This window comes from Ovis aries, chromosome 1 (genome assembly GCF_016772045.2).
Source record: "Ovis aries strain OAR_USU_Benz2616 breed Rambouillet chromosome 1, ARS-UI_Ramb_v3.0, whole genome shotgun sequence".
Classification (NCBI taxonomy): Eukaryota; Metazoa; Chordata; class Mammalia; order Artiodactyla; family Bovidae; genus Ovis; species Ovis aries.
In genome coordinates, this window is record NC_056054.1 from 268,116,583 (window position 1) to 268,135,882 (window position 19,300).

The 19,300-nt window shown below is 39.6% G+C and overlaps 1 long non-coding RNA gene across 2 annotated transcripts; it reads right to left on the minus strand.

Annotated features, from left to right (window-relative positions):
- Positions 1-7,984: 7,984 nt before the first annotated feature.
- On the minus strand, positions 7,985-14,921 carry LOC105604869 (uncharacterized). Of its 2 annotated transcripts, XR_009598475.1 has the most exons (4): positions 14,804-14,921; positions 10,491-13,376; positions 9,413-9,560; positions 7,985-9,286 (listed from the first exon to the last, which is right to left on the minus strand). It is a non-coding gene; the product is annotated as an uncharacterized LOC105604869 (long non-coding RNA). The 2 variants fall into 2 exon arrangements; XR_006057524.2 differs by lacking the exon at positions 10,491-13,376.
- Positions 14,922-19,300: the final 4,379 nt, after the last annotated feature.

Below are 19,300 nucleotides of genomic sequence, written 5' to 3' on the forward strand. Positions count from 1 at the left end.
CTAAATCCAGCTTGTCACCTTCTCTGTTTTGTCTTCTATTATTTTACTCATGAAGTTGGGTTAGGGTTTTATATTGAAATTATTTGTTGATGTGGAAACTTGCAGCCTGTAAGATGTCACTCCATTCCCACTTTTTAAGACATATTCATCATATTATTTTCCAAACACAAAAGTGAATATTTCCTTTACTTTAAAAATATTCTTTCATAAAACTGAAAGTCCATTTTGACTCAATCAACAACTTTTTTTTGGAGCATTTGCTAGAACAGCCTTCTGGACTAGACATTAACAAGGATCCTGAGAAACATCAGACATGATCCCAAGATTCAAGAATTTGTAATAAAATGAAGAGAAGAGGCCTGTTTAAATAGATGGTCCAGGAACAATATAAGGGAGAGTTCATAAAAGTGCCAGGTGCCTGGTACAGCTACCAGGGGCTGTAGGAACTCAGAGAAGGGCTCTGGGCTGGTGGTTTTAAATCTGGAATGATGGTAACTGATACTAACAACTGAAATTGAATTCACTTTATAAACATGGGCTATGTGTCATAGCTGGGCATGCAGCCTCAGTGTCTAACTTAAAGGCTGAAATATGCTCACAGGACCCCAACAGTTCATTCCCGGGGAAGTCTGTGATTTGTGTGTGCATCGTTCTGGGCACAAATACATGTATACATTTTTCAAAAACTCTTGTATAACCAGAAACACCAAAGAGGTGACAGGATACTTGTTCTCTTGAGAATATTTATCTACCATCTTGTGGGCAGTGAATAAACAGCAATCTAGGTTTCTGGGGGCTTATCAAGACTTAGAAAGTAGATTAACAGGATACCAAGGGTTGTTTTACTTTGAAAACTCCCCCTACCCAACTATGTTCATTTCTTGAAAGGAGATTTCAGAGGGGACTACAATAGGCTATTTCTTAACCTTCTTTTACGATGATGAGGTACCTATAGACTTACAGAATTTTTGAAACAATTTCAGCACTTACAAATCTTTCCCCTGGGTGGTAAAAGTAGAAATGTTTTTCAAAGATCATTTGTGCTTTGAGTTAATTTACCTGTCACCATGTCATGTGGTGCGTGTTGGCTCATCAGTAAAGAATCTGCCTGCCAATTCAGGAGACACAAGAGATGTGAGCTCTATATCATGGTCAGGAAGATCCCCTGTGGTCGGAAGCGGCAACTCACTCTAGTAGTCTTGCCTGGAAAATTCCATGGACAGAGCAGCCTGGTGGGTTACTGTCCATGGGGTCACAAAGCATCGGACAGGACTGAGCAACCAACAGTAACACACACTATGTCATTTACTCCAATTCACCCCAGATTTGGGTAAAAAGAGCTTGTTCTCAAAATGCTAGGATAATGCTTGTTAACTGAATAAGTATACGTAATTAATCTCAAAGTACTTGATTGTGATGTGACCACAAATTCAATATGGAAAAAATAAGCCTGAAGTTTTAATCCTGAGGAGGCTTGCAAATATTAGAAAATAATAAATCCAAAAGAGCATTTTGGTTTGGGGTCCTGAAACCAACTACCAGTTTTCCCTGTAATTTCCTAATTTATGTCTAAGGCTGCTAGAATAATTAACGAACTATTTTCAGTTTTCCCTAGGAGCAAAAAAAAAAAAAAAAAATCACACATAATTAAAACATCACCCTTATCTAGAATTTCATATAATCAAGTCTGTCTTAGACCTTATCTATGGGCTCGATGGGGATAAAAGAGCTTTTCTCCAAATTGGGAGCCACGCCAGAAGGGCAGACACTTTGAAGGGAACTAAGACTTCTGCAGCGAATATGGACAGTGAGTGGTACTACAAGTCAATTCATGAGTAATTTTGCTTTAATACTGTGGTACAGTGGTCAACCCAGAAGCAGAGAGACAAGAAGGAGAAATAAGGAAGGTGGGTTCTGTGGAAAAATGGATGAAGACCTAATTATATGTGAGTGAGGGAAAGTTAAGAGGAAATTCCAAAAGGAAGATAACAATTGACCCTGGGTTCTCAGAGTGCCCTTGCTCTGTCGTTTTGGGCAGGGAGTGAGAGGGAATCTTAGCCAACAAGAGCAATATTCATCCAATAAATATTTACTGAAGTGCTTATTATAAGCCAGGCGTTCTTCTGAGTAGTGGAGATACTATTGTGAACCAAACCAACTCTTCGGTACTACTATCCTCACATTTCAATGTGGAAAATATATAATAATTATATATATATATATATATATATATAAAATAAAATACACATCTGTATTATAAAGTCAAGTAGACATAATCTAATGTCTGTGATATAATAAGTCTGTCATATAATCATAATATAAAAAGTCAAATGGCTAATGTGAAAAATAACACAGGGTAATGTGATGTTAATTGCAAGTATGTGGCACTGAGAATGTGCAGGTGACTTTCACATCTCAACAAGATTTTCTTGTTCTTAGAGCATACTGTGCTTGGTGGGAGTGGGGCTAGGACAGGAGTGATAAAATTTCTAGAGAGGAGGCACAATAATCCAGACTTCAAATTTCATATGATCTTATACACTCTGCTAAGAAATCTCATTTTTCTTCTGTAAACAAATCAGGAGCCAAGGAAGAATCCTTAAGCAGGGAAATGACATGACATTGTTTGCATATATTAATAGATCAGTTTCACAACAGAAAGTGGCTTTGGGGTGAACAACTCCAGAGATAGGGGGGTCTCAGTTAGGAAGCTAGTGGTTTCTGTACTATGAGTTTAGTTGGGAGGATTAAATGCAGGCCTCAGTGAATCTGGTAGTCTGAGCTTTAGATAGATGGAATTCTAGACCAGATGACCACTGTGAATAGTTAACCCAGTTAACTTTCCTGGTGGAAATGGATTGAGCAGTTTCTCTTCGCTCCACTCTACCTGTTTGGATTCCTTGCTCTGGTAATAGCAGAGCAGTCTCTGTTGTACAAACTGTGTCACAATTAACAATTATGCATTCTGGAAAAAATATAAAAATATCAACTACTGAAGATATTGGAAAGACATAAAATGACACAAAGTGAAGGCAGAGACTGAGAGGCAGTGATATTCGGAAGAAGGAAATAATAACAGATAAGTTTTCTTCTTGCAACTGTTTTGTTGTTACTGTTTGTTTTGCCAGATAGGAAGGCTCAGTCTGGCAATTAAAACTTGGATAAGAAGCAATAGTTTTTCAGACTTGAAGAGCCCAAAGACCTATTTTGGGGAGACCAAATGAAGGGAGATAGCCAGATAATTATATATAAGATTTTATGCTTAAGTTCTATGTCTATGAATTACCCTTGAAATATGCATGCATAAAGAAGATTCCAGATAGTTAGGTGAAGCTAAAGGAAGTAAACAGAGATTTTAGCTGCTGCCCACCACAGGATGGCAAAATTAGAATTCGATTCTAACCAAATTAACTGCTTACTCAAAGCAAAAGAATCAATGATCTTTGGAGGGATATAACTGGAGAATCCAGTGTCCCTAAAACATATTTTTTACAATGTTCAGTTTTATTAGGCATACAGACAAACTTACTAAAAGTACAAAGAAACATAACAGAAACCCTAGAGAAAAGACAAAATGGAATTTGGTTTCAAAATGACCCATACATTAGAATTGGCAAACAGGGATTTTAAAGTAAATATTTTAATTATCATCCAAAATATGAAGAAAATATATGTGTAATAAATTAAAAGTGCTAAATAGAAACTATAAATAATAGCAAAGTAAAACTGAAAAATGTAATACCTGAAGAAAAAAATTAACTGGATGGGCTTAACAACTAGGAAATGACACAGGAAAAATCAATGAACTTGTAAATAAATACAGTTATAAAGTCTAAAGAACATGGAGAAAAAAGATTGGCCTGTGGGACAACATCAAAAGTCCTGATATATGTATAAGTTGAATCCTAGAAACAATAGGGCATAAAGAAATATTTGAAGTAATAATAACTAAAAGTTTCCTAAGTTTGGTGAGATAATTCTAGGTTCAAGAAGCTCAGCAAACTCAGTCAACATACATAGAAAATCGTAGTGAGGCCTATACCATTAAAGAAAACCAAAGATTGAAAAAAGTTATTGAAGCAGTCAGAGAAAATGACATGTTATATCCAGTGAAACAATAGTATAAGTAGCTGATAACTTCTCATCAGAAACTATGGAAGCCAAAAGGCGATTAATCAATTTGTTGAAATGATAAAAGCGAAACACTTTCAAAAAGTTAAAATTCTATATCTAATAAAAAGAATCTTCAAGAATGAAAGCAAAATAAACCCATTTTCAATTAAATAAAAATGAAGAAAATTTATTGTCAGCAATCTGCACTACAAGATATGCCTTAAGGAGCTCTTCAGACTAAGAAAATTGACGCTAAGTACAAATTGACTCTTCAGAGAAAAAAATGAAGAGCACTAGGAAGAGGAAATGCGGGAAAATAAAAAGCAAAAAAAATGACAATTTTGTACTATGAGATTTATGAAGCATGTAGGTGATGAAGCTGAAGTTCCAATACTTTGGCCACCTGATGCGAAGAGCTGACTCATTGGAAAAGACCCTGATGCTGAGAAAGACTGAAGGTGAAAGGAGAAGGGGACGACAGAGGATGAGATGGTTGGACAGCATTCACCAACTCAGTGGACAAGAGTTGAGCAAACTCTAGGAGACAGTGGAGGACAGAGGAGTCTGGTGTGCTGCAGTCCACCAAAGTCTGCAGTCTGGTCGCAAAGAGCTGGACACGACTTGCAACTGAGCAACAATAACAATGGTATTTATGCCAGTTTTGGCATAAAGGATAGGAAACATGGAACTATGTAATTGCTAAGTTTGTGCATTTACATGAACTGATATGATATTAACTCTAAGTGGACTGCTAAAATTAAAAAATGTATAGTCAGTCCTTAGAGCCACAGCTAAAAATTAATGCAAAGTGGTGTAGCTACAAAACCAATATAGACAGCCCCTGACTTATAATGCTTCAAGCTCTGATTTTGCAACCTTAGGATGTTGTGAAAGTGATATGCCTTCGGTAGAAACCATACTTCAAATTTTGAATTTTTATCTTTTCCCAGGCTAACAATATGTGGTATGATAGTCCCTTGTGATTCTGGGCAGTAGTGGCAATCCACAGCTCCCAGTCAGCCACATAATCATGGGGGTAAACAACCAATACTCTTACAACCATTCTGTACCATTGCTTTTCACTTTCAATATGGTATTTATTAAATTATATGAGATATTCACCAGTTAGTAGTAAAATTGGCTTTGTGTTAGATCATTTTGCCCAACTGTAGGATATTTAAGGTAGGCTAGGCTAGGCTAGGATGGCCACAACTGGGACCCTTTGTCCCTGGTCTCCTCCTGACGCAGACAACTGGCCAGAGTACCCCAACCGGATAAGGAACAAGAGACTTTATTGACCTCTCTCCCCTTCCCTCTCTTTCCTCTCCTTAACCCTTCCTATCCTTCCACATTTTTCTAGTCCCCCGGTCCTGGATGCAACAATCTGGTCGAAGGGCCTCAGCCTGAGCTGAGGAGACTCATCACCTCCTCTTGGCAGAGAACTCGAATTCCGATCTGATTTCTGGTAGGGCTGAGTTCCAGTCCTCCCTTCTCTGGAGGCCCAGGGTAAAGTCCCATAATGCCTGGGTATCTGCAGGCGGCAGGAGACATCTCTAAGGCCACCCTTTCAGCCCCCCTCTCCCGCCTCCTCCCCCTTCTTCTTTCAACCTGGCTTCCTTTCCTCCCTTTGAAATCTTTGAAGCTATTAGTACTTGGATCCAAAGTCCTGTGTCTCTATAGGAGGTTTTCTGAGAGACTGTATTCTTGTATTTAAGGGAGTGTCTGATGAGGACTGCCAGGTTTATATGCGTGTGTTTTAACTCTGTGTTCTGTGTTGTGATTTTTGATGACCATTTTGCTTTGTCTGGCCACCATTTGGTTTAGACCTGCCACCATTTTGTCAGAACTTGATTTTCCTTCCCTGTGCCTTGAGACCAGGGCTCTCAGGAACACTTATCTAGACCATCTCTTGCTCCTGAGACTGAGGGAAAAGGGGAAAAAGACTTTAAAATTTTATTTATTTCAACTGTTTTTTTCTAATAAACTAGTAAATTTTATATTGTAATATCTAATTCATGACTAAACTTAGAAGATGAAGCTAGATCTTGCACTGTGTCTATCTAAATGTCTTGGTATGTCTTTGTCTCTGGGTAATATTTTTGAGGTTAATTTATAAATGAGCTCTATTTATTTGGCTTAAAAAAAGGTAAGCACTTACAAATCAAATAATTCTAAATTAAACAATAAATTCCAGGTTCATGTGAACTGGGAAATATTCAGTATTAAATACCTGATATTAATGTTTGTTTGTTGACCTATCTAATATAGACATGCCTTAGAGTAACTAACATTAAGTAGAATATTTTCATTGTACCTAGGTCAGTACTCTTGTCTGGAAAATCCCATGGACGGAGGAGACTGATGGGCTGCAGTCCATGGGGTCGCTAAGAGTCGAGCGACAGAGGGACTTCACTTTCACTTTTCACTTTCATGCATTGGAGAAGGAAATGGCAACCCACTCCAGTGTTCTTGCCTGGAGAATCCCAGGGACTGGGGAGCCTGGTGGGCTGCCGTCTATGGGGTCGCACAAAGCTGGACACGACTGAAGTGACTTAGCGGCAGCAGGTTAGGCTAGCCTGAGCCACCTGGGCTTCTCTGGTGGTTCAGACGGTAAGAATCCGCCTGCACTGCAGGAGACCTGGGTTCGAACCCCTGGCTTGGGAAGATCTCCTGGAGAAGGGTAAGGCTACCCACTCTCGGATCCTAGCCTGGAGAAATCCATGGACAGAGGAACCTGGCAGGCCATACAGTCCATGGGGTCGCAAGGAGTCGGACATGACTGAGCGACTTTCACTTCAGTTCACTTCACTTCAGGCTAAGCTATATTTTGTAGGTTAAGTGTATTAACTGCATTTTGGAAAATATTTTAATATTTTCAACTTAAGATGAGTTTAACAGGACATAACCCCACTGTAATTCAAGGAAGATCTGTAGATGAGTTCAAATGAATTCTAAAACAATATGTAGTTAGCCTAAAACAAAGCAGGAAATATTATTTCCTCCCTGCTGAGTTCATTCACTTCTATTAACTGTACTGCCACTTACAAGATGATGAAAACCAAGCATTTATCATAAGTGAGCATCTCTGTCCCAAGATCCAGATGGTAGAGGTAACACAGAGGTAAAAATGTGAAGCCTGTGGCTAGATAAAGCCTTTTTTTCTAATTTAGGGTGTTAGGAAACTGGAATTTTTTAATATGACAATCCAAATTTAAAGGTCTCCCTTATAAAAGTGAAAATCTGGAATATAGATCCTGAATTCTTATAACAGCATCATCAGAGTAAGCTGCATCGTGGCTCTGCTCCTTAGACTGGACATTTGCCATTCCCTACATACAGCATGACTGCTGAATGAAAAAAACCAGATGAATGAATTATATCCTTAAACCCACTGTTATGAACACTATAAACCTTATAAAGCAATCTGTGTGATGCATTAGTGTTTTTATCGACCCGAGTCACAGCCACCTGAACTGAATTTGCAGTCAACTAGGTCCCTTTTCCCAAGGAAGTTCAACTTAAATAAGTCTCTCTATTTTGTATCTTCGTAGTTGACTTTTCTGAATCTCAGTGCTGACTTTCCTTTCTATCCTTAGTCGATTTCACATCATTGGTTTTAGGCCCTCATCACATCCAGGTGAGATATTCCAGAATCCTGATTCTGTCATCTACCCAAGGGACTTTCCTTCTCTGCCATTTTAGAAATCAAACACTATGCCTTCTGGGTTTTTCAGTTTAGGTGGAACCGATCTTTGGTGATAACTAAGTCCATGTGTAATTAGTGTCATTTTTGAAACAATTTGACTTAGGAACATCTCAGAGATGATATTCTATCTTTATCTGAAGCTAGATCAATGTCTAGAGGCATGATTTTATGATTCATATTTTTATTAATGTTTGCTTGTTGACCATAGTAGGCTTTCCTCTTGACACATTTTTCAGTGTCAGAAACACAAAAAATATGAATTGATGGTGGCAGAAAGAGAACATTAGGCCAAACATGAAGGGGAGATTGAGGTACGGGCTGGGTTCTGATTAATGCTAGGAATTAGGCAGCCTCTGCGGAACTCTCTGATCCAAAGTTTCATTGCTTTTTGCCCCTGGGAATGTGAGAATCTGGGAATGGTTTGCAAATATTTTCATACCCCTCCCATCTTCGTCATCATAAAGAAGAGCATTCTTTTAGCTCTCTCTTCTTTTTACTGGCACACACTGAAAGAAAAATGCAAGACTTAATATACATCTGGGAAACAAAGGTTGCCACATACACATTCAGACTGTTAAACAGTCTTTGGGAAAATGAACAATTTTGGTTTACATGTGTAAAAAGGTCTTGAATTTATTCCCTTTTATAGTGAGTAACACACTACTTCTCTGCTATGCCTCAGGTTCTGAAATGAGGAAGAAAATACTTTATAATTTAGGAAAAACTGAAGATGACTCAAGCTTAAATTAGTCTTATCATTGTGAATCAATTATCTCCTGCAATAGACAGAAGAGTGAAGAGCCAGCCATCCTTCACTTTCAGTTGGTCCAAGAGGCTCTCTGGGTTAAGGTACAGCATCCCTGAAGGAGGGGTTGTGTCCCGGCTTATATAAAAGAAACAAATAGAAACTAGTTTAGAGGTTTTAGAAATTATGTCTTTGATGTCTAGGAAAATCACCCCAAACAATCAAAACATTATATAACCTTTTTACTGAGATATAAAATCTACCACAGAAACCAGCCACTAAAACTCAAAGGGCGCACCAATCATGGCAGAGATCTTTTAGGAAGAATATGATCAAATGTGAGATAGAACAATAAAACAGCGTGGGTGTGTAACTCTTCTCATCTTCAAAGAACCTTACAAGATTTATCTAGTAAACGCCATCGCTGAGATGGCAGGCTGTGCTCTTCACCTCAGTATGCACAGGATAACCCCAGGAAAGGTGAGTGAGCCACCCCAGGACACTCAGTGGGTATCAGAACGGACACAATTTTGGGAGTCTGGATTTCTCACTGTGAACTGAAAGAGACTGCCATGCTTCCTGAAAGCCCCAGTGTCCCAGGTTTCAGTCCAAAGGCCAGCAGATTAGAGGTGCAGGAGCATTGATGATGAAGATGAAGTTTGAAGGTGGTCTCAAGAATTTCTGCTTGCTCAGAGAGGTTGGTCTTTTTATCTCATTTAAACCTTCAACAGAGCGGACAATGCCCACCCACATTTTAGAGCGTGATCTGCTTTTTCTTCATCAGTTTAAACACCAACCTCAGCCAAGAAACACACTTCAAGTTGAAATATAAAATTTATCATACTTACTATCATAAAATGGATAAGCAATTCCAAGAGAATAATTTCAGTTTTTGAATAAGTTGGTATCACTCCTGAACAACGGCTTCTTCAGAATATAAATCAAGTAATGCCTTTTGGTGGCCTTCCCTGGTGGCTCAGATGGTAAAGAATCTGCCTGCAATGCAAGAGATTTATGTTTGATCTCTGGGTCAGGAAGAGTCCCCTGGAGAAGAGAATGGCTACACACTACAATATTCTTGTCTGGAGAATTTCATGGCCTGAGAAATCCTGGTGGGTGACAGTCCATGGGGTCACAAAGTGACTGAGAAGCTAACATGTCCACTTTTCACTTTTTTCAATGCCTCTTTGTAGAGAGAAAGCTGGATTATGATCAAGGTTACTGTTACTACTATGGGTTATGATAGGGAATAGGAATTATGAAACAAAATTTGAGACATTCGTGTCATTCTGCGGAAGCTTCTGGGGTCGCTATGAGGCTGCTTGAGGTCTTTGTGCAAACATATCTTGTAATGACTGTTGGCAAGATGAATTTCACCGTTTAACCATAGTACATGAGGTCTGCTTTTGTGCGGCCTGTGTCTGCCACCATACCGTCTATTAAATATGACCTTAGACTGTGTTGTAGTCTGAATCTGGTTACACTCTAGTGAGGATGCAATTTAATGATGTGCCACTTATGTCAGAAAAAGTTGATGACACTGATATACAGGCCAAATACAATAGTGTAAACGCAATGGAATCTGTCTTTTAAAGTTAGGCAGGAATTTGCCCTATTTTTAAAGGTATACTGGACATATAAGCCACCTATCCTAGGATTCTATTATAGGGTCTTCAACTAAAACACCAAAAAATTATTCCTTGTGTCAAAGCAAAGTCGATGGAATTTAAGTAAATTCATCGTTTCATTCTGTTATGAATGCAAGGAAACTTAATGTATTTTCTTCTGTTATTATAACATATTAACTTTTAAGAATATGACGGATTACAGAATTCGGGGGTTAAGACTTACAAGTAGACTATTTTTCCTGTTGAATATAAAGTGATTTTAAGTCCCAACAAGCAGAAGAGACAATTTGCAGCTCACCTAAACGTGTTTCTCACAGCTTTCCATTTCCCCGGCATCTTTCAGCCCGTGGACCTTCACAATAAAAGCTGTTTTCCCTTTCACAACCATTGCTGGGGTGTGGGAGTGAAGAAAGGGAAGAGCCCTGTCAGCCAGGGCCAAACCAGTCCTAGGGATCATGTGGTCAACCCTCACTTCCACCCACCAAAACCACCGCCAATAGAAAGAATGCATCAGTACCTCCCACTTGGGTACCGCATTTATTTTCAATAGGATTAATTCACACCCCCTTACTTAAAACTCTCGTTCTACGTTTATGTGCCAATAAAATAAAGCGAGGCAAAACACACACACACACACACACACACACACACACACACATAGTGTGAGGTCATCATCATGTAAGGGGATTGTGGCTAAAAGAAAAGATTTAGTAATTTGCATACAGACACATCACATATGAGTGGCAGAGTAGGATTGGGAAAAAAACCCTCTTCCATATCTAACAGTCTTTCCAGATTCCACAGCATCCGTAAGATCTGTGATCTGTGGGGTGTCTCTGCCTCTCCCCCCACTTCCTGCTTACTCATCCTCCTCCATCGAGGCTGCAATTTAGCCCATTTTCCTCTGACCAACCCAGATGGCATGGGTTTGCAGAGGAGAAACACATTGTTTGGTTTCTCTTTCCAATGCATCCTGAAAAGCTGTACCACATACGCTGAGGCAAAGAGCAAAGTAATCCATTCCCGTTCCCACTCATCATACGTGGATCCTATCTTCCCTTTTACCCGCACAGCAAGGATGCACAAGAAATATGTAATCCACTGTAGCCCTTCATTTTATCTCATATGTGGCGGTTTTAGTCACTAAGTCGTGTCTAACTTTTGCAGTCCTATGGACTGTAGCCACCAGGCTTCTTTGTACCTATCTATATATTCCTGGGGCATCTCATGTTTATTTGGTTCAATGATAATTTCTTTTTTTGTTGTTGTTTTTGTTTTGTTTTCTGATGTTTCCACAATTTACCCATCTAATTGAAGGGGTTGTTTTTTGTTTTTTTTTTTTTTTTCCAGAATTCCAAGACTGTCTGTGGAAAACTGAGGATGTATTCACACGTAACATACAATAACTGTACTCAGGTGTTAAAACTGTTGGACCAGCTCTTCTTCTTCGCTCTGTACCTACCCTTTGCTGCTGTTGCTGTTCGCCTCTAAATCACGACCTACTCTTTGTGACCCCATGAACTGTAGCCTGGACCGCCAGGCTCCTCTCTCCAGGGGAATTCCCAGGCAAGAATACTGGAGTAGGTTGCCATTTCCTTCTCTAGGAGATCTTCCTGATCCAGAGATCCAACCTGCATCTCCTGCTTGGCAGGTAGGTTCTCAGGTTCTTTTCCTGAGCCACCGGGGAAGCCCCTATACCTACCCTTTACCACAATGAAATTGATCTTTTTTTTTTTTTTTTTTTGTCTCTGAACACTTCTAAACAGCTAAAGATACTTTCACTTCTAAACCCTGTTAATCACATGGACCAAACATTCCACCGCAGCAGCAAAAGAGATGTCAAGTAGCTTCATGTATTTTAAAAGGCCAAAGAAGATCAGTTAATTTTTTTTTTCTCTTTTAAGCATGCAGCCACAGTTTTCTCAAGGAGTCCACAATTTTTATTTGAAACTATATTTCCTTCTTGGGACACAAATCATACGGAAATATGAAGATCATTTTCCTGGCTTGTCCTCTGTGCACAATACCCTACTTAATCCTGGGATGGATTGAAGACCTAACTAAATACCACCCCTTGCCCCTGCCCCATTCATGTTGAGTACACACCCTCCAAGCTCCCCAAACCAGTTAGGCATTATGGAGGGAGTTCTGCCATACAAATATTTTCCCAGTTGCTCTGTCTTGGCCACACCCAGAAAACAAATGAAAAATGTTCTAGAGCCTACCGGGTGGTCAAATACAGCTCTGCTTCCAGCCTCTCCTGAGTCAGGCACACATTTGGCCTGAAGCTGTTTTGTTGTTTTGTACAAATGGAAGCCACTCAACTGCTTTCACACCTTATTTTAATGTCTTATTATTTCAAAGGGATCTCTGTTCTTATTGACATTAATTACCCATCAAGTTCAAAGGCTCTCCTGATTGTGAAACTCCTTCTAAGGCCTCGCCGATTAATCCAGCTTGTTGGTAAATTAGAAGTATATTCGTGACCTGCTTTAATGAAGGAAATTTTATTATTGCTTTCCTAATATCCTTAATTATCACCTTGAAATCACATTAATATTTTTCTAATCTCTGTTAAGAAGCTATGGGCTCACTCACTATTAGGTGAGCATTTAATGTTTGCTCTAATCTGGTTCTAAATCATCTTTTCAACCTCAAGGTTAACCCCTTGATTTTTCACCACCCCCCTTTGTAGTCCCTCCCCCCACTCAAAGCCTCAGGTCTAACCAAATACGTTTACACTTTGATGTCTGGAAATGACCTGCGCGTCTATTAGTCTCTCTGCCTTTACTCTGCTAGCAATAATGGTTTTCACAGAAACTATTGCAGTGAAGCTTCTTTCTCTACATTCTTCCTACCCCGTTCCTCTGAGGTCACCCTGATCACTCTGTTCTCAGATCCCAAAATTACCGTGACCTCTGCCACACATGGCAGTTGCCACAAAGTCAGTTAAAACTTGGTATTTATCTCTAGATTTGGATTCCATTGCTAGATTGCAAACTTCGAGAAAGGGAGATTTGCTCTTCTACAGATAGGAGAACTGGATCTGGAGTCTAAAAAACCGGCAGTGGTAAGGAGTTGAAGCTATATTTTTTTCAGCTCTGTGCTCCTGCGTTATTCAACTTGTGTTCCTTCTGGTCTCAGTTGCTCACTCATCAACTGGAGAAAATGCTTGTCTGTTTACCTGAAAGAAAAAAGCCCTGGGTCATCCTTGACTCGCCACTATCTCTCCCTCCTAAGTCTAATTCTGACAGCCTCTCCTCTATAGCACATCTTGGATAAAACCACGTTACTCCACCTTCAATATGCCCACTTTGGTCCAAGCCCCATCAAATGTCACCTGGATGGCTGCTACGGTCACCCTGCTTCTATCCTCCCAGCCTTGCCTGATGCTTCCTGCAGTCTCTTTCCACGTGACCTTTTAAAGCCTATGCCGGACAGTGTCACTGCTCTGCTCAGAAATAGAAGCTCAGTCACAGTTATAGAAAACAAACTTATGGTTACCAGGTGGGAAATAGGGGAAGGGATAAAATCAGGATATGGGGGCTGACATATACATAAAATCATTGCAGATGGTGACTGCAGTCGTGAAATTAAAAGACACTTGCTCCTTGGAAGAAAAGCTACGACAAAGCTAGATAACATATTTAAAAGCAGAGACATTACTTTGCCAACAAAGGTCCATCTAGCCAAAGCTATGGTTTTTCCAGTAGTCATGTATGGATGTGAGAGTAGGACCAGAAAGAAAACTGAGCACTGAAGAACTGATGCTTTTGAACTGTGATGTTGGAGAAAAATCTTGAGAGTCCCTTGACTGCAAGGAGATCAAACCAGTCAATCCTAAAACAAATCAGTCCTGAATATTCATTGGAAGGACTGATGCTGAAGCTGAAGCTCCAATAGTTTGGCCACCTGATGTGAAGAACTGACTCATTTGAAAAGACCCTGAAGCTAGGAAGGGTTGAAGGCAAGAGGAGGAGATGACAGAGAATGAGATGGTTGAATGGCATCACCGACTCAATGGACATGAGTTTGAGCAAACTCCGGGAGTTGGTGATGGATAGAGAAGCCTGGAGTGCTGTAGTCCATGAGATCGCAAAGAGTCAGAGGCGACTGTCAGACTGAATTGAACTGATATATAAAACAAATGACTAATAAGGGCCTATTGAATAGCACAAGGAACTCTTCTCGATACTTTATAGTGGCCTATTTGAATGTGTTCATGTGTGCGTGTTCAGTCATGTCCGACTGTGTCTCCACAGACTGTAGCCCGCCAAGCTCCTCTGTCCACGGAATTCTCCAGGAAAGAATACTGGAGTGAGTTGCCGTTCCTTCACAAGAGGATCTTCCCGACCCAGGGACTGAACCTGAGTCTCTGGGGTCTCCTGCATTGGCAGGGAGACTCTTTACCACAGCACCACCTGGGAATAGAAGCTAAAAAGGAGTGGGTGTATGTGTAAGTATAACTGATTCACTTTTCTGTACAGCAGAGACTAACAGAACCTTGAAAATCAACTATATTCCAATTTAAAAAATATTTAGCTTTAAGAAACAGTAAATAAATATGACTTAATTGGGGATTAAAAAAAAAGAAAAGAAAAGAAAACTCACCAAAGCCCTGGATCTCACTTGGAATGAAAGGCAAAGTCCTTACGAAGGCTCCTCTGAGCCTGCACCCTTCTGCTTTGCTCTAGACTTCTGCTCCTGCCTTTGCTTCCTTCCTGGTTCTGGAACATGCCAAGCAGGCTCCTACTCAGAGCTCAGGCTGCCTCTTCCTCCTCCTGGCGTGGCCCTTCTCATGTAGCTGCATGGATCCCTTCCTCACTTCTTTCAGGTCTCTCTCTGCGTCTTCAGGCCACTTTGTCAGAGAGGACTTTTCAGTGGACCTCTCCTGTAAAAGCACCCTCATCCATACCTGCTTTCTTTTTTAATCGCACATTGATTCCTTTTTCATTTTTAAGCATATTATTTTATTTCATTGAACCCTTACAGTAGCTTTTTGAGGTAGGTGTTGTTATCCCTATATTATAGGTCAAGAAATTGAGCTGTAGCAACGAAGGAAACGGCAACCCACTCCAGTATTCTTGCCTGGAAAATCCCATGGATGGAGGAGCCTGGCAGGCTGCAGTCTATGGGGTCACAGAGAGTCGGACACGAACTGAGTGACTTCACTCACTCACTCGAAGTGATACAAGTTGTACCTTTAGTTACACAATGATAAACAGTAAAACTGCAGACAGAACCTTATTTTATCAGATTCTAGAATCTACACAAGAACCAGTGAGACTCCTAGGGTTTTTTTAATTGGACTGTAATTGCTTTACAGTGTCGTGTTAGTTTCTGCTGTACAGCGAAGTGAATCAGCTGTGAAAGAACCTGAAAGTGATGTTGCTCAGTTGTGTCTGACTCTTTGCGACCCCATGGACTGTAGCCTACCAGGCTCCTCTGTTCATGGGATTTTTCAGGCAAGAATACTGGAGTGGGCTGCCATTTCCTTCTCCAGGGGATCTTCCCGACCCAGGGATGGAACGTGGGTCTCCTGCATTGCAGATAGATGCTTTACCATCTGAGCCACCAGGGAAGCCCACCAAGGAATCAGCTATGCGTGTACATATATCCCCTTCCTGTTGAGCCTCCCCCCTGCTCCCTCATTCCATCCCTTCAGGTCATCACGGAACACCAGAGTTCACTACGCCATGCAGCAGCTTCCCACCAGCTGTGGGTCATACCCACGGCAATGTGTATTTGTCAACGCTCCTCTCCGAATTCGTCTCACCCTCCCCTTCCGCTCCCGTGTCCACACGGCCGTTTCTCTATTCCTGCCTGGCAAGCAGGCTCACCTGTCACATCTTTCTAGATTCCGTTTGTTGTTGTTGTTCAGTCACCAAGTCGTGTCCGCATGGACGGCAACACACAGACTTCCTGGATTCTATACATATTCATTAATATGTGATAGTTTCTTTTCCTTTTAGCTTATTTCACTCTGCATGACAGACTCTAAGTCTACCCACATCACTAGTCGCATTTCTTATTTCACCCCTCGTCAGAACTTACGTCACCGATGACATATATTTATGTGTCTATGTATATTGTCTCTGTGAATCCTCTATTAGAACATTAGCCTTGTTTTATTTACAGCTATATATCCCCAGACCCTTGATGAGTACCTGGAACATAGTAGGGGCTCAATAAATGCCCATTAAGTGACTGAACAAATGAGTAAGTATAGGTGTGGCTACAGTTTGGATCCATGGCTCTCCATCTTGGCTGCCCATTAAAATCCAGTGGGGAATTTTAAAGAATATCCATGTCCAGACCACACCCTAGGCCATTTAAATCAAAATTTCTTGGAGTGGTGCCCAAGGCCTGATACCTTTTAAACACTCCCTAGATGTTTCCACTGTATAAACAAGATTGAAAAACCATCATTCTGGAGCAGATAAAATAGTGTTTGTGTTCTAATGGTCTCTGCGTTCCTGGCTAGCTCCTCACTAGCTAAGCGCCTTGTACATTTCAATTACTTAATAAAGACTTCCTGAGCGGTAATTTAAGAAATGCCACATTTAGTGCCTAGAATAGTTTGTGCTCTGGGAAAATCTCAATACTATTTAGTTTGGTTGGATTTAGACCTGTGTCTTGCTTAGAAAAAGATGACTGGAGAGTGGAACCACAAGCAAGGAGTGGTTGCTTCCTAACAAGTACTCTGCCAGTTACTAAACATACAGATCCCATTTAGTACTCATATAACCAGGATACTACTTTTGATATGGTAAACCAATGTATTGTTTTTATTCTTTGCAAATTATTTTGACCTGTGGTTACCCACAGGTTGAATCAGAGGCATTTCTTCCTTTAGGTGAAGTCAGATAGATACTGCCTAAACAAAGACAATTTGTTCAACTTGGTGGAGTAAACTAGGTTTGTTGACTTCAGATAAGAAAAGTTTTGAAAGCTAGGTTTGTAGAGAGAAAAAAAGAATTTGATAAATACCCAAAGTTTCCCTTTAATAGAAAAGAGAAAATGCCAGAATGTCAGAATGACCAGCAGGTCCTTCAACTTTTTGTCTCAGGACCCCCTTGCAGTATTACAAATTAGTCTAACCACTCCCTTAATGAGTTTTTGTTTGTTCATTTCAGCTCTTCCCATAGTTACCATCCTTGTAAAGTAAAATTAAGACTTTTTTCAAATGTTTACTAAATCTTTTAAAAAATAATAATGTTAAACCCAATGCATGTTAATGTAAATATTTTATGAAAATAATTATATCATCTAAAACAAAAAAGTGGCTTTTAAAAACGTTCTCTGTAAATCTCATTAATGTTTGTTTTAATAAGAGACAGCCATATTTTCATATCTACTTTTGTTTCAATTCATTGGTTTGGTTGGAAGATATAAAGGAAATCTAACTTTACACACATGCATAGTTCAAAAAGGCAAGAGTGTCTTAATAGCTATCCCAGGTTATTGTGGAATTTTTCTTTGATACTACACCTGAACCCAACAAGTGGCAGTTTCTTAAAGTTTAGATACATCATAGGATCTGAAAGCATGTCAATAAGTGTTCATTATCTGGCAAATTAAAGTCAATTGATTTAGCTTGCACTTTGACTAGATCTTTACTCATGAATGTTTTTGCAATATCATGCATTGGTCTTTTGGAAAATATTAATTCACTAAGCTATGTAGAGCTTCCAAATGTTGACATATTTCATGACTCAATATTTTTAAAATCACATTTGTTAATATCACCACCCATTGCATCAGAAATGTCTTCAAGTATTGGGAAGCCAGTTCACAGTGTTGAGTATAAGATTTCCAAAATTCTAATTTTCACTTGAGAACTCAAATTTTATCACTGGCTATGAAAACTCTCACTTCTAGTGAGAGGCTCACTTTGTTTTCAAGAAAACGTTGTTTAAGAGTCCAGGTCTGAATAGCCAGGGTTTGTCTGTCAATCATTCTTTCAAGTAGAAGTGATGTTCCAAGAAAAAAAGAGTTCATAATGTTCACAATTCAGTGCTGGTCCTTGAGACAACCACTGGGCTCCAGTAAATTGCAGAAGTGCTTTATGTATACTTTCTGTCCTGTTTCATAAAATATTAAAAACATGTGTACTCAAGGGTTGGTATTTAATAGCATTAATAATTTTTATTGCTTCATCAAGGGCATTCTTTAGCTAAATTGACATTTTTTTTTTTTATTGTGAGTGTGTAGCAGTGAAAAACATGATGAACACTAACAGTGTTTGGTGCCACTGACTTGTTTATTGCTGAAATGATAGCAGTTTTACCCACGGCTGTTTTTTGCAACATTAGTGAAAATGCCAATACATTTTCAAAAGGCAAATGATGTCTTAGTATTTACTAAAATAGTTCTATGTTTCATGAAACCCCTGAAAGGATCTCAGAGCCCTCAGGAGTCCATATACCATGCTTTGCCCTAGAGTAATCAGAAAGATGTAAAGTAACAGAAGCTCCATTCCCAATAGCTTTCAGAAAGAAAGGAAAACCTCTGGTCCCTCTCTGTGGAACTAAAGGAGAAGGGAAATAATTGGCAGGCAAGCCCATCTCTTTCAGCTTCTTAGGACAGAGACATGGCAGGGACATGGTGTTTGAAACAACCACAAGTATGTTATTTCCCCAAGAAAGAAGTCTTGTTTCCACTTCCCCAACAATAACTCAGAAAAACATCAAACTCTCAAGAGAAGCCTGATATTTAACATAGCATGGGATCAAAATGGAGCTGCCCAAATATGATTTAAAATGGCTCATGCAAAACATCATGTTTAATGGTGAAAGATTGAGGGCTTTTCATCTAAGACTGGAATCAAGGGTGTTCCCAGCAAGGATGGCTGTTCTCAGCACTCTTATTCAAGAGAATGCAAGACGTTCTTGCCACTGCAATAAGGCAAGAACATTTTTTTTTTAAAATTTATGCAGACTAGAAAGGAAGAAATAAAATGGTCCCTATTTGCAAAGGACATAGACAAGCTCAAGGAGTCTATAAAACAAAAAGAATTAGTAAGGAGTTAATTTAAAAAGGCTGCAGGATATATGATCAACTTACAAAAATTAATTACATATTCTATATTCTAAAAATAAACTTATG